Consider the following 15,205-nt stretch of genomic DNA (forward strand, 5'->3'; position numbering starts at 1 on the left):
TTCTAAAATGTCTTCCACAAACTATTGAAGTTACCCTGGTCGCATCTGATATGAGAGTTGAATCATCTATAGCAGTGGTGGGATTCCAAATCTTTTCCTACCAGTTTTATGAGAGCGCGCAACACTCAAAGACCGCCCTCAGTGTCAGCGCTGGTGAGCTGAGCTGTTTTTTAGCTCAGCGGAGGCGCAGCAATCCGCTCAGCTGAACTAAAAAACAAGGGGATAAAAGGGGCGGGAGGGCAGGGCCAACCAGAGGTGGTATTTGCTGGTTCTCTGAACTACTCAAAATGTCCACTACTGGTTTGCCTGAACCGGTCTCAACTGGCTGAATACCACCTCTGATCTACATGGTTTATACATTTCACAAAGCTGTTTCTTATCCATGGTTTACTGATTACAGTTGACTGAATTGTAAGTCCCAGTCAGCTAGGGTCACACAAAACTGAACAAACCATAACACAGAGAGATTGAGAGACAGAGATATTGCTAAACATAACCCAAAGTCCTCTTCTGGAATGCTTAAGAGAAACTAATGCGCAGAAGAGATAGCAAATCAAGTTTTTCCTCTGGCATTTATAGGAAATGCATGAAGATGTGTTGTGTTTTAAGATGATACTCTTAAAGGTGAAGGTACAGGATCAGACCTATTTTTTTTTTTTAAAAAAAAGACCGCAGCCATTTTACCTGTATTGTGTTGTAAACAACATTGGAAGCTCTCATGCATCTTAGTAGGGGAAGGGGAAGTTCCTCCATTTACAAGATGGGTTGATTGATGAGCTATCCCTACCCACACTGTGGCCAGCATTAGAATCAGGGGTCAGGTCATGCAGAAGGAACCAGGAAATGATTTCACCAGGAAAGACCAAAGTAGTCTGAGAGCTCATGGAGGCTCGGATTGCACATCCCAGGGGTCTGTGACAAGAACTACCGGGGGGGGGGGAGATCTAGACTTGGGCATATGGACAAAGACTTCCTAGCCCTGCCCCCCACCCCCGAGTGATGAATCAGACCAGGAAGCTTGAGTAGCACCATCATCCCTGCCTCCCAGTTCCCCAGAGGAAAGTGCAGGCTTTTTGGGCTAAGGATGAAGTCACTGTTGAGATGTGATCATACAACTGACCTTCAGTCCTCTTAAAAGGGAAGCATCGTAGTTTGGAGGTTCTCAGGAAAGAAGTAACTTGGATGCCGACTCTTTGGCACCATGTCTCCTAACATGGGCAGAGCCCAGAGGTAGACCTTGTCAACTTTTAACCCTTTACTTTCCATTATTAATATTTTTATCCCAACTTTGGCTATTTTATCTATTTTATCTTTACTCTCCAAGAAGATCAACAAAGAATTGTTAATGCCTTTCTTTATTTTGAGTATTCTTGTTTCAGTATTCTGCTTCCCAAATCTCAGTTGCATAACACACTGAACAACAAATTAATCAACAACATATTGTTTATGGTTCGGTACATCGTGTACACCCTGCAAATTAGGTTAGTTAAGCATATAGGGAAGTGTTTGTTTGTGCTAATATAGCTGAGGCGTTTTTGTTAATTACAAAGAGGTTTTCACCATCCATTCCACCAGAGATTCTTATGGTCCTGCTTTATCTTCACACTAATTCTCTCTGTGGTAGGCTAATCTGGGAGATGGTCCAAGTAAATGTGACTACATGAAAATTGAAATTAAAGCATTAAAACACTGATGATGTTACCTACTTGGGTAATAAAATGTTTGTAAGCAAACAACCAAGCTCAGAGAGAATCAGGGACTCCACAATTAAAGCACTGTTTCACAAACTAATCTAGCTGAAGGATGGATGGATGGATGGATGGATGGATGGATGGGGACCATTGCATTAAAAAATTAGCTATTTCTACCACAGCTAATAATTATATCTATTCAGTCTCATTGCCTTCTTGACTCAGCTACCAATCTTGGAAGCTGCTGAACCAAATGTTGATATTATCTTAGTTTCCTTAGCCTTCTGTGAATATGTTGCTGAAATCTCACTGGCTTCATAAGGATTCCATTGGAACCAGAGGTGGTATTCAGCAGGCTCTGACCAGTTCTGGAGAACCAGTAGTGGAAATTTTGAGTAGTTCAGAGAACCAGTAAATACCACCTCTGACTGGCCCCGCCCCCATCTATTCTCTGCCTCCTGAGTCCCAGCTGATCAGGAGGGAATGGGGATTTTGCAGTAACCTTCCCCTGCCACGCTCACCAAGCCACGCCCACCAAGCCACGCCACGCCCACCAAACCATGCCCACAGAACCGGTAGTAAAAAAATTTGAAGCCCACTAAGACTGAAAGTATCATTATTCAAACTTGGGTCCGAAATTGCCCAGTTTCTTTCTTCCTATATAGCAACTATTATTTTTGTCATATTAAAAAAGGTTAGTTTTGGTCTAGATTTGGAATGTTGTTTTTTTTTGTCTTTCTCAGAAACCTTCTTCAAGTAGTTTTGAGGACACAAATTACTAAACATCCTATTGATGACATCTCAGTTTTCATTTCTGTGCAATATTTTATTTGAAACATAGCCAGGCCATGTGGAATATAAAAGTCCCTCCACAGTTGCTCACCTAGTAGTTTACAGGTCACATAGAAAGTCAGAAGGTCTAACTTTTGGAACCCTGTCAGATCATGCGGTGGTCTTTCCTTGCTTCTCAACATGGACAACCCAACAGCCAGATTATGCAGGCAAAATAGTAAGAAAACTCTAATGCTTGGTCTGAGAGAACTTCCATTTTGTGTGTGCTTGATAGAGGAATAACTGCAGGGAGAAGAAGATTATTCCCAGTTGTGCTGCTTTTCTTGTCCCTGGACACTTGCAGCATCACCTGGATCAAATGAAGTGGCTTCCGATGGGACTGTTGCAGAGGTGGGTTCCTACCAGTTTGCACCAGTTCGGTAGAAGCGGTTCGTCAAATCTACCGAACCGGTTAGAAGAGGTTCCACCAGTGGACCCGGAAAGCAGGCCACACCTACAGAAGAGGTTCTAAAAAAATTTGAAACCCACCACTGACACACACACTCACACTCACACTCACACTCACACAGAGAGAGAAAGAGAAAGAGAAAGAAAGGAAGAAAGAAATAAAGAAAAAAAAGAATGAAAAAGTGAGAGAGAGATGAAAGAAAAAAAGGAAAAAGGGACAGAGAAAAAAGGAAGGAGAGAGAGAGAGAAAGAGAGAGAGAGAGAGAAAACACATGGCTGGCAAGCCACTCCCACCAGGTCACATGACCGGCAAGCCACTCCCACAAAGGAGGCCACACCCACAGAGTAGGTTTGAAAATTTTTTGAAACCCACCACTGGACTGTTGGGTGTCTGTTCACAACTCTTCACAATTTTATCACTTAAAACATAAACATTTGTATTTGGCTGGCATTTTGATGAAGCAGGATAGTAAAATGAATAGTACTGTGGCTTCCTGAATTGACTTTCATTTCCAGAAAATCAACTGTTTTATCTATTTTGACTACACACTTTGAACTACTTTTTAAGAATCGCTGAATGTGAAATGCAACCCGTTTGTATAAATTTTGTATAGCTCTAAAAACCCTGCGCAAACTTGTTTTGGCAAACATTGTCACAGAGAGATGATTGGTTAAAAATTGATGCTGCTCTCTATGATCCAAATACCGTAAAAAGACATTTCTTTCAATTCCATGGCTTTTCCCAAAAAGTTAGTACCTTGGAGAGCAACATATGCCAGTTGTGTCAGCTGCAGCAGCTAGAACATTTTCATTTATGTTCCACTGATGACTTTTTGGTGTGTCTCTAGTCTAGACTCATAAACTTAGGTCATATTATGAGAGATCAGGCTGAGAAGCTATAAGTGCTGTCTTTGGAAGTCCAAGTGCCCTGACCATCATCCATCAACTGAGGTTTATTTAATTTAGTTTTCCAATGAAATAACATTTAAAAACAATATATTGAAGAAAAGATATTGCTAACTGGAAAACTAACTCGTAACAGGGAGGGATGGGGGGAACCCTTAAAGCAAAAAATCAAAAGGGCTCAACTAGCCTTTCAACCCCAAGTCCTGGGAGAATAACCAGGTTTTCAGCTATTTGTAAGATATCAGTAAAGTAGAGGCAATAAGGATCTTCAGGTGGATATAAGAGCCATCACTGAGAAAGTACATTTTTCTGGGTCCCATAAACTGACTTTACCAGATAGACCAAAACATATGAAGATAGGTGGTCCCCAAGTAAACATGTCCTTTTAAAGTGAAGATCAGCATCTTGATTGCACTTGGAAGCCAACTAGTAACCAGGAGCAGCAGGTGGTTCAGTCCCCATGGCTTATTTTAGTTGCTATATTAGCTATGATCTTTCTGGGACTTGGTGCTCTGGGTTTAGAATCCATACCCTAATAATTTCATGTATTGACTTATGCAATGGAATTAAATGTAAAGTTTAATTCCATTTCATAAGTCAATTCATGAAATTAGATGGGAGGTTTAGGAATATGAAAAACAAGCAAAACAAAATAGTCTTTGAAAATGCTCCAAAAGCTGCAATAGGTATCAAATGCAACTGCCAGGTTGTTAGGTGGGCAATTCAGGGGGTTATGATCTCACATGATTGAAGTTTAACGAGGGATAGGATAGTCTCTTTCTTTGTTCTTTTCTTTGCCATCCAATTCCATGACAAAAGAAATGCTTTTCTACTCTACTTCCCTTACTGAATACTAGTGATTAAGTTGTTCTAAAAATTTGCTTGATAATGTCACAGTATTAGTATTTCTATAAAGGTAAAAGTTCCCCTTGCATATGTGTGCTACTCGTTCCTGACTCTAGGGGGCGGTGCTCATCTCTGTTTCAAAGCCGAAGAGCCAGTGCTGTCCAAAGATAGCAATAGCAATAGCAGTTAGACTTATATACCGCTTCATAGGGCTTTCAGCCCTCTCTAAGCGGTTTACAGAGTCAGCATATTGCCCCCAACAACAATCAGGGTCCTCATTTTACCCACTTCGGAAGGATGGAAGGCTGAGTCAACCCTGAGCCGGTGAGATTTGAACAGCCGAACTGCAGAACTGCAGTCAGCTGAAGTAGCCTGCAGTGCTGCATTTAACCACTGCGCCACCTCGGCTCTATGGTCTCTGTGGTCATGTGGCTGGCATGACTCAATGCCAAAGATGCACGGAGCACTGTTACCTTCCCACCAAAGGTGGTTCCCATTTTTCCACTTGCACTTTTACATGCTTTTGAATTGCTAGGTTGGCAGAAGCTGGGACAAGTAACGGGAGCTCACTCCGTTATGCAGTGCTAGGGATTCAAACTGCCAAACTGCCGGCCTTTCTGATCGACAAGCTCAGTGTCTTAGCCACTGAGCCACCATGTCCCTTCAGTATCTCCATAGCCATATTGTAATACTAGATGGCTATAGTAATACTAATGTTGTGACGTTATAGTACTACTGATTCCCAGACTCAAATCATTTTTAAAAGACAGCTTACAAGCAAATATGACAGTGAAATATGATAGTGTATTAGGGTGATAGGGTGTTAGGGCCCAAACGTTGAACATGGCAACATCCATATGAAGTGCCTTTTCATAGCAAAGCGTGGAGACAAGAATCACATCAAAAAGGGAAATCTCACCTTTTCTGATGCTGACATCCAGGCTAATCTCAGCCTAATCTCCCATTCATGGCCTTCTACTAACTTCCCTAGTCTATAGAAGACACAATCACTATAAATTAGCACTGCATTAGGCATCCTTGGTTATCATATCAGCCAGCACACCATAGGTTGTACCTAGAGAAATTCTCACAAGTTTGTAGCCTTGCCTTATGAAGACGTTCCTTGGAGGTTTATTCCTTTTACATCACTCACCCAGGCTGTTGTGTTTCACTTTAAGTCTCAAGGCACTCTTAATGATGAATAGCTAGACCGAAAGCCTGCCAAGAATATAGAAGCATTCTGATTAATTGTCCTGGTCAGTTTTAGCCAATTTAATCTCATTTCCATTTGGTAGGACTCTATTGGCCAGATGAGGCAGATGGTTGTTGCTAAAGCTCAAGAAAAGAAAAATCAGCTGAAGTGACATATCTGTGAGGGGTTGTGGGCTTCTTTTGTGGGTATATGCAATGTATGTGAAAGAGAGCCAGAGCACTTATATATAAAACTTATATGGGTGCCTGTCTCACATAGTGATCATAGCAGCTCATAGCATTAAAGCCAACATAAAACACATCATATGTGCCACAAAGAAGAGGGAGTCAAGTTATTCTCCAAAGCAGCAGAGGGTAGAACAAGAAGCAATGGGTGGAAACTAATCAAGGAGAGAAGCAACCTAGAACTAAGGAGAAATTTTCTGACAGTTAGAACAATTAATCAGTGGAACAACTTGCCTCCAGATGTTTTGAATACTCCAACACTGGAAGTTTTTAAGAAGAGATTGGATAACCATTTGTTTGAAATGGTGTAGGGTTTCCTGTCTAAGCAGGGGGTTGGACTAGAAGACCTCCAAGGTACCTTCCAACTCTGTTATTCTATTTTATTCTATTTTATTCTATTTTATTCTATTTTATTCTATTTTATTCTATTTTATTCTATTCTTCTCTACTCTACTCTAGTCTACTCTAGTCTACTCTATTCCATCTCACCTAGGTGCCATAAAAATCATACTTAGCGCCATCCTAGCCCAATGCTTGGAGAAAGAGCCAGATCTTCACAGCCTTCCAAAGGGCTAAAAAGATACCCACCCTCACAAGATACCCCAGAGTAGAACCTCTTCTGTAGGTGTGGCCTGCTTTGCGGGAGTGGCTTACTGGCCAAGTGACTGGGAGGAGTGGCTTGCCGGCCATGTGACTGGGTGGGTGTGGCCAACTTGTAAAATGTGGTGAAACTCACTTAACAATGTTCTTGCTTAGCAACCAAAATGTTGGCTCAGAAACTCTGGCATTTGAAGCACGCAAGTCTTTAAGCTTTCAAGTTACAAGATCCTAAACAGCACTGTAGATTTGTGGAACCTCTTCTATAGAAGAGGTTAGAACTGGCAGGAACCCACCTCTGCTTCCCACTGAAGTGGTACCTATTTAACTACTTGCATTTGCTTGCTTTCGAACTGCTAGGTGGGCAGGAGGTTAACAGGAGATAGTACAGTGAAAATATGATGTTCATGTTCTCGCTTTTCTTGGCCATCAGCTAATAAAGAAGTGTTACGAATACCAAACTCAAACCATGAACATTTTGTAAAGATTCTCTTCCCTTTGAATTATTTCTTTCGGATGGGAACCAGTAGGTGACAAAATGCAAAATGTCGTCACCTAATGCTAGGATTGATGTTCTCGATTAGCAAAACGGGCTTTCAATCCAGCACATAGCTGGGAGCTTTTGAACCTTTTAGAACTTTTAAAAAAATAAAATCCTAAAATCCTATTTTGTCTTTGAAAATCTGTAGTCTGTTAAAATTCATAGAATTACATTGTCCTCTCCCTATTTCAGAAACATTAAATTCTTCAGATTTGTGAAATTCAAGTTCTTTTTCATAGCGCTAATTTGTTTTTGGTGGGTTTTTGGGGGGAGGTATGAATTCAGTGCTCTGTAACAATGCATTGCCTGCTTCCATTTAAAACAAACTACAGATTTCACTATCATATAGATATTCATTTATAAGTATTTTATATAATGCAGGTGTTGACAGCAGGTAGTCCTCAACTTACAATAGTTCATTGAGTAACTGTTCAAAGTTATAGACACTGAAAAAAGTGACTTACGTCAGTTTCTCACACTGACAGTCATTGCAAGATTCCCTGTGATCACATGATCAAAATTCAGACACTTGGCAACTAACTCATATTTATGACGGTTGCAATGTCCCTGGGTTAGATGATCCTCTTTTGCAGCCTTCTGACAAGCAAAGTCAATGAGGAAGCCAGATTCACTTAGCAACCATGTTACTAACTTAACAATTGTAGTGATTCACTTAACAACGGTGGCAAGAAAGGCCGTAAAATGTGGGCAAACCTCACTTAACAAATGTCTCACTTAACAATAGAAATGTTGGGCTCCAGTGTGGTTGTACGTTGAGGACTACTTGCATTTAGATCAGGGGTGGGTTTCAACCGGTTCGCGGCGGTCCCCGCGAACCGGTTGGTCGGCGAACCCGGAAGTAAGTAACTTCCGGGAACGGCGAAGGGCGCACCCGCCCGCCCACGTTCCTTACCCGGTTTTGACGAGTTCTACACTTCCACGCATGCGCAGGACACATACAGCGCCTGCGCGATCCTCCAGGAGCAGCTGGAGCATCGCACAGACGCTAGTACGCATGCATGCGCTGCGCGCGTGCACAAGGACGCCGCCGGCCCCGTTCCAACCGAACCGGTTGGAACGGGGCGAGAAACCCACCCCTGATTTAGATATATATTTCTAGTATCTTAGATTGCATGGAAAAGTGTATCTAAATAATTTCCATACATTATGTCACTGATTCTTCCAATTGCCTAGTAAAGTAGGCAGAGAAGGGAAGGAAAGAGAAAGTCTCCTTCTGAAGGCAGAGGTGAGGGGCTTGTGTAACATACCTATTGAGGTCTTGCAAACGGTCATGCAGAGAGATTCTAACAGAGCATTTTTCTGGCTCGTGGCTCATTGAGGGCATTCTAAGTCACAGTTTAATGAGCTGCATTTTGTTTTAGTTTGAAGAAATACCACATCCTGAAATGAAACAACTTTTTAAGAGGGTCCCAGGTAGTCGTTTTGCAGGATTCTAGACAGGTGGAATGAGCAGGGCCTAAATAGCAGAAATGTATACTGGATACCCTTAGCCTTTCCCTAATGAGCCCAAGGTGATGAGCTTCTGCTGTCTCCTGGGACTCTCCCTGTAATGTGATCTGCCTACTGGCCTCCCCACCCCACAGTTGCCCATCAGGCCTGGTGGGTTGCAGAAGACTCTTGGACTGATTTCCCCAAATCTATTTCAATTCAGTGTCAAGCCAGGTTATGGAACGGAAACTATCTTGGTTATCCTAAGGATGGATCTGTGCTGGGGAAAAAGAACAGGCAATGCAGGTCCTCCTGGACCTCTCTTTGAATACTGTTGGCCATGGTGTCCTCCTGGATAGACTGTCAAAGTTGGAAGGTAGGGTTAATGTAACAGGGTGGTTCCACTCCTACTTGGATTACTCTTTCCAGAAGGTGTTGCTAGTGGATTACTCTTCTGCCTCATGATGATTGTGATACGATGCCCTTCAGGGATTAATTTTATCTCCCATGGTCTTTAACATCTGCATAAAATCACTGGGAGGTAATCTAAAAAGGTGGGCTGAGGTCCTATCAATATGCAGATGACATTCAGCTCTAGTACTCCTTTTCCTGTAGCACAAGAGAGGCAGTTGGTATTCTGAACTAATGCTTGGGTGGTGGACTAAATTGAGAGTCAGTAAATTGAGAGACGCAGTGGCTCAGTGGCTAAGACTCTGAGCTTGTCGATCAGAAAGGTTGGCAGTTTGGAGGTTCAAATCCCTAGTGCCGTGTAACGGAGTGAGCTCCCGTTACTTGTCCCAACTTCTTCCAACCTAGCAGTTCGAAAGCACGTAAAAAATGCAAGTAGAAAAATAGGAACCACCTTTGGTGGGAAAGTAACAGTGTTCTGTGCACCTTCGGCATCTAGTCATGCCAGCCACATGACCACGGAGACGTCTTTGGACAGTGCTGGCTCTTCGGCTTTGAAACTGAGATAAGCACCACCCCCTGGAGTCAGGAACAACTAGCACCGTGGTACGACAAAAGCGCGCTCCACTAAAGCGCGCCCGATTAAACCGCGTCACTGACGTCATCAGCAGCGCGACAACAGCGACCGCGGAGAAAAAAGGGTGCTTTAAAAAGCGCTTTGAAAGCAAGCCGATTCAAGTTAAGGTAAGGGTTAGGTTTAGGTTTAGGGTTAGGGTTAGGGTTAGGGTTAGGTTATGGGTTAGGGTTAGGGTTAGGTTTAGGGTTAGGTTAAGGGTTAGGTTTAGGGTTAGGGTTAGGTTAAGGGTTAGGTTTAGGGTTAGCGTCAGGTTAAGGGTTAGGTTTAGGGTTAGGTTTAGGGTTAGGTTAAGGGTTAGGTTTAGGGTTAGGTTTAGGGTTAGGTTTAGGGGGGTTAGGTTTAGGTTTAGGGGTTAATTTTAGCTTTAGCGTTCACAGCGTGCTTTTTTTGTCGCGCTGTGATGACGTCAGCTACGCGGTTTCGTCGAGCGCGCTTTAGTCAAACGCGGTTTTGTAGTGGAACCAACTAGCACATCTGTGCGAGGGGAACCTTTACCCTTACCTTTAAATTGAGGTTCAATCCAGACAAGATGGCAATATTGTTAATGGGTGGTTTGTCTGTTGAACTGATTGGTACTCTGCCTGTCCTGGAGGTCTCTACACTCACCTTAAAAGAGCAGGTTTGCAAGTTCGGTGCTCGTCTATCCACCACTGCCACTAGAGAGTGGCCTCAGTGGCACGGGCTGTCTTTTATCAGATTTGGCTGATTTACTAACCACAATCTTACCTAAACAGAAAGACATCATTTGTGCTCTGTGACTACAAGGGGGAGAAATTCTTTTGTGGCTGTACCCCATTTATGGAATTATCTCCCCAGAGAGACTTAAGCGCTGCCCATATTGGCATTGTTTTTTCCTCGTGGTGACCAAAAAGTGATCTGAATATAATGAAAGAGTGGTAGTGACAGACAACATGTTTCAGCTGCTCCAAAATAAAAGCCAGATCGAGAAAGTATCCTGCTGTGGTTTTGGACAATTGAGATAAGCTTTAAGGTGGTCAAAATAGTTATGAATCCATGAGCAAAACTCACTGCTGTATCCAATCCTCAATGCTTGAAGGTTGAAATCTTTCCCTGCCAAATGTTGTATGGAATCAACCACCAGCCCAATGATAAGGTCAAGCTAATTAGGTAAGGAGGCTGTTAGGCAATGGGATTGGTGAAACATCAGCAGCTTCACTAAATTATTCTGCACCCCTGCTCACATATGTCTCACATCCAGCAGGTGTGGAGCAGTTTGAGTTCTTCCAGAGGCTCAGTTTTTGCCCTTGAAGTCTATGTTGCTGCTGCATCTAAAATCTGTTTGAGCAGCCTGAGACAGACCTACAATCCTTATATGATTCAAACTTGGTTGCACAAGCCAACTCCACAGTCTTGTTATAGATTGATTTGACATTATGCAACACCAATCTAAGACCAAGGCTTCCAAAAATCCATTATCTAGGACTCCAAGGTGAGGCAAGTGAGCCAGAAGAGGGGATAAACTCAAAATTTCCTCCGCAATGGTCATTCCCTACTTCCCATCACATTTCCCTTTAATTGTTATAGCTTCAGTCCTCTGCTCATTCTATGATCCCCACTGGTCCACTGACCCTTCCCTGAACCAAGCTCTTAAAAGATTCACCGACTATAAACCATTTACTCTTCTTCTCCCAGACCCCTTTCATTATCATCCTTCTTGGTAGCATTTGTCTACTTCTGCTGGAAGAATTACTCCCCCTCGCCCCATACATCCTCTCACCAGGTTTCATAGTCTCTCATTCTCAGGAAAAATGGGGTGATGTTCCTCTTAGCTTTGAGGACAATTGCCCTGAGGTGCTCTCACCCTAGAGCAGGGGTGTCAAACTGATTTCATTAAGGGCCACATCAGGGTTGCGTTTGACCTGGGAGGCGTGGCCAGGGGGCATGGCCAGCTCAAAGTCACTCATGTTGGGGTGCCGGTGGTGGCCTGACTGCTATGCCAGTGAAAATGGATTCCCGAGCTCTGTTTTCAGCTGTGACGGCCTTCTACAACCCTCTGTCAATGAAAACAGAGCTCAGGCCAGCTGTACGTGGCCCTCCCGAGCTCCATTTTTGCTGGCAGAGGCCCCTGTGGGCCAGTCCTTTGCTGTTTCCAGGGTGGCCCCGTGGGCCAGATCTAAGCACTCTCTGGCCAGGATCCGCCCCCCCAGGTCTTGAGTTTGACACCCCTGTCCTAGCAGTTCAGTTTTCCGCTCTCTGATTCTTATCCAGACGCCAGAGAATGATTGCAATTATTACATTATTTTAGTGGAAGAGTTCACACTGCATTTTCATCATTTGTAGAAAGATCTAGTCCCATAATGGAGCTCTTATTCATTCCCCTCTACTATATCACTGCTGCCTAAGTTCAGCTAAATACATATACCAGTACCTGAATCTGAATCATACATCACCATCTTAACCAACTTCCTAATTGGTGACATTGTTCCTTGACATCTTGCCATAATATCATAGCCCATACAAGCCAACATTTGAGATGAATAAAAATAAAAAGTTGCAAACTACAGCAAGTAGAATTTTTGATGGGGTTCTATAATACAATTGGCTAAAATATCATTGGATGATTTGTAGTTCAAGAAGTTCTACAAACCCAAATTTAGATAGAGAAAGCCTGTATTAAGCTATCATGGTCAAGCCTAGCCAATGAGCCGGGCAAAAATAGCAATAAAATAAATAAGTTAAACATGGAATCAAGAATACATCAAAGTTCCAGGGTGGGGGAAGGTTGGGGGGGTTGGGGGGAGGGTGGGTGGGAGTGGAGTTTACTAAGTTGGAGGAGGGATGTTGGATGATTGTACATGTATACTGCTATTTTTTCGTTTTAAGTGTATATTGAAATGGAATTATAAATACCATCAACACAAAAGGGAGTTTGCTCAGAAGCTGAAACACACCAAGTGAATTAGAGGAAGAGTGGGAAGCAGAGGAGAGAAGAAAGATAGGAAGAGAGGGATAGGAGAGAGGGTGAAGGGGGAAGATGAGATGTATAAGGAGGAGTGGTAAGGGGAGAGAGGAGAAGGAGAAAGGAAGGGGAAGTAGAGTAGAAAATGATGGAGGGAAGACAGGATGTAGAAAGGGGGAGGAGAGAGGGGGAAGAAAGTGTCGGATAAGGTATAAATATGGTGTATGGAGAGCAGAAGAGCCAATAACTGGGTTTTTCTTTTTTCTTTCTTTGGTAGTTGATGGTCAGATGAATTGATGTAAGTACTTAATAATATAACATGATATTGACTATGTAATAATATACATGTGATTATATGTTATGAAAATGGAAAATAAAAACTTTCTATGGCGAAAGAATACATCAAAGTTTGTGGCCTAAGTTGAAATAGGAGGTTTTTGTATATGTCTCCCTGCCTAAGGCTAGGTGGGCTTGTGTTGTGGGAGAGCAAACAACTTAAACAACAAAAGTGAAAGGAAACTGAGGCAGTAGGAGAAGATGGGGAGGGGAGCAAGGGCAAATAGGCTAGGCTGGAAATGCTGAGCCGATCTGAGGTAGGGGATGAGTCAGAGCTCGTAGCATTGTCTGGGAAAGACAATTCTATTCTTAGTGTGTCCTTTAAGGAAGAGAAAGAAAGGAAAGAACAAATCGCTAGTCCATACTGAACAGGCATGGACAGACTTCAGATTGGAAGGACTTACTACATTTTATTAGACCCTCAAGACCCATCAATGAAATCTAAGCTCAAAATGGTAATAAGGGATGGGGAGAAGGAGTGTCAGTTTTACTGACCTCTACTAAATGTGAATCCATACTGAGATTTTGAATTGTTAAAAGTTTAGTTTGGGTGTTTTAAGTGTCTGAACTGGGAGGGGATGGCTTTTATATGTAAACATCTTGCTAATTCTCCTCATGCTATTTATTGTTGTCCTTTATTATCCTTTCATTCTTTTAGTTTGTAATCTATCCAAATAACTTTTATTTGAAGATGGATGTAAGATAGATGTATACAATTCTTGAAAAAAGGTTTCTTCCTTGGGATTTTCTGAAGCTTGTGCAATTGAGTGCTACACATATATCAAAGGAGTCTGAATGAATGGATATGACCAATGTATGGTACTTGTTTGATGTCTTGACCCTGACAGCTACTAGTACTACTGAAGAAAACATTTCTTTGACATTAAATCGGTTGTATATTACAGCAGTGGGAGTAGGAAACTATTGATTCTGAAGCAGCTCAGCCATTTAAAAGAAGACAAGAAGCAGGTTTATAGTATCGGTACTTTAACAATATTTTATTATTTCTGTCCATGTTTACATTAGTGGTGCCTGTTAGCTTATGCGTATTGGATTTATACCACTACACTGTATCTGTTGAAACTAAATGTAGTCTTGCCGATCTCACTGGTAGAATATCTTCTTGTGTGAAAAGTTGTAAGTTCCCTAAAGCCTACATTTTAAACTTTGAAGCACGTGGGAGGCAGAATTAAGAAATCTAAAGCCGAGTACTTTTCAGAACTGTATTTTTCTTGTATTATTAGGAATTTCCGAATGTTCAGTCCTATAGGATTAGTTTTGTCAAATTAGCTTGATTTCCATTTAAAGAAGAAGGTATTCAAATACCAGCTACTATATTGAGAACAATATGGAAAGTTAATTTCATGCTCTGCTTAATGGTTGGCCATTTTGATAAAATTAAATGTTGGCCTAACTTGAGCTAGTCTGTTCTCTACTGTATTGGAAACGGCCCTGTTTTCAGCTGGACATTTTCCTCTGAAGCTTTTAATAGCAGGTATTAAATGTAGTAGATGTTGTCAGTCTGGGAAAGAAGGTCAGTATTGCTAATTTTCATAGGAAGTTGTAGAGTTGGGGCAGATATGTGACAAGACCCCACTTGTCCTTCCTTGGCTATACAGTATATGAACAAATAAATGTAATACTTACGTTCCAAGAGCCATATGTTTTACCACCTTTCTTTTTTAATTTTTGCAGAATTCCTCATTCTGCAGACTAATTTGCAGATTAGTCGATATGGGGGGGGGGGGGAATTACAACCTTGTTGATATATAGTAATTTTTTCTCCACATCGACTAATCTGGTTGAGGAATTCTGCAAAAATTAAAAAAGAGGTGGTAAAACATATGGATATACATACCACATACAGATGGTGGGTTCCGGATCCCATTCCAACCGGTATGGTTGGAACGGGCCCGACGGGATCCACATAGACGTGTGCAGCGCATGCATGCGTCTTAGCGCCTCTGTGACGTTCCAGCTGCTCAGTGGAGCATTGCACAAGTGCTATACGTGCCATGCTCTTGCGCGGAAGTGCCAAAGACTTCAAAGACTGGTAAGGAGGTTGGGTGGGCGGATGGATCCTCCGCAGCACCATACCAGAACGGTATCCGGTGCTCTGGGCAGGGTCCAGTACGCCCGTACCAGGATGTATTACCTGCAACCTACCACTGCCACATACACACAGAGATATACATACA

The 15,205-nt window shown here is 42.3% G+C and overlaps 1 protein-coding gene across 2 annotated transcripts in view; it reads left to right on the forward strand.

The window, feature by feature from the left end:
- MAP3K12 (mitogen-activated protein kinase kinase kinase 12) overlaps positions 1–15,205 on the forward strand; it is a 127,259-nt gene that overhangs the window by 53,869 nt on the left and 58,185 nt on the right. The gene's annotated exons all lie outside the window — the stretch shown is intronic.

Source organism: Thamnophis sirtalis, unplaced genomic scaffold (assembly GCF_051295495.1).
Source record: "Thamnophis sirtalis isolate CommonGarterSnake01/CBP01778 unplaced genomic scaffold, rThaSir2_p1.2 scaffold_3, whole genome shotgun sequence".
NCBI classification, from domain to species: domain Eukaryota; kingdom Metazoa; phylum Chordata; class Lepidosauria; order Squamata; family Natricidae; genus Thamnophis; species Thamnophis sirtalis.